Genomic DNA, 865 nt, shown 5'->3' with positions numbered 1-865 from the left:
TATTGTTGCGTCAGTGAGGTCACGTGACTAGTATCACGCCACTTCTCTCGAAACTTCGTGAATTATCGGGAGACTACTACATATGTGTTAGTCTTGTATATATAAGATGGTCACAACGTGACGGGACAATGTGTGTAGGTTATGGGTAATTGAACTGCAGTCAGAGAGAGACGTATTGTTGAAGTCGAACTCGTGAGACGTGAATTATAGTTTGTTATAGCGCGACTGTTGAAGTTGAGTGTATCGTAAGGTTTTATTCGGAAAGAATAAACCAGTTTTATTAAGTAAGGACTTGAGTCGCTAAAGTTTCGTCGGAACGAATTTACGGAAAATCAATTAACAAACGGAGACGTAACAATATATATTATTCAGCATAATACTAGTCGTCATTTTCGTGTATAAATTTCTCTATTTAGCAAGTTAATACGAGCATGTGTACGTCTCTGATTTCAACATATGCACATCAGCCTTGGAATACAGTGTTTCATTATTCTGTACCACATAACTCTGGGTATTCCAATAGTTGAATTACCGAAATAAACTATCAGTAGTAATCCTCGTAAACAAAGAAAACTGGTACTGATTTTCTAGGGTAGAAATAGGGCAAACATGATTCGACACAAATATTTATCACGCCACGTGCAGCACGAGCATGAAAACGTGACACAAGAGCTAGCAGCAGTAGCTAAACGAGGCTGTACACAATTTGTTAATGTTTATAACTGCAGTAGGTCTGGAGGGAGGAAATCACTGTGTGTGTGTACGTAATTGTTTTTATTACGAGTCTTAATGTATATTTCGCGTGTAATTCTCAAATCTCGTAAAGACTACCATTCGCTACATCTTTTGATTTCAGTAACATTGA

Source organism: Limulus polyphemus, unplaced genomic scaffold, assembly GCF_000517525.1.
Source record: "Limulus polyphemus unplaced genomic scaffold, Limulus_polyphemus-2.1.2 Scaffold490, whole genome shotgun sequence".
NCBI lineage: Eukaryota > Metazoa > Arthropoda > Merostomata > Xiphosura > Limulidae > Limulus > Limulus polyphemus.
Note: the sequence above shows the minus strand (reverse complement) of the source record.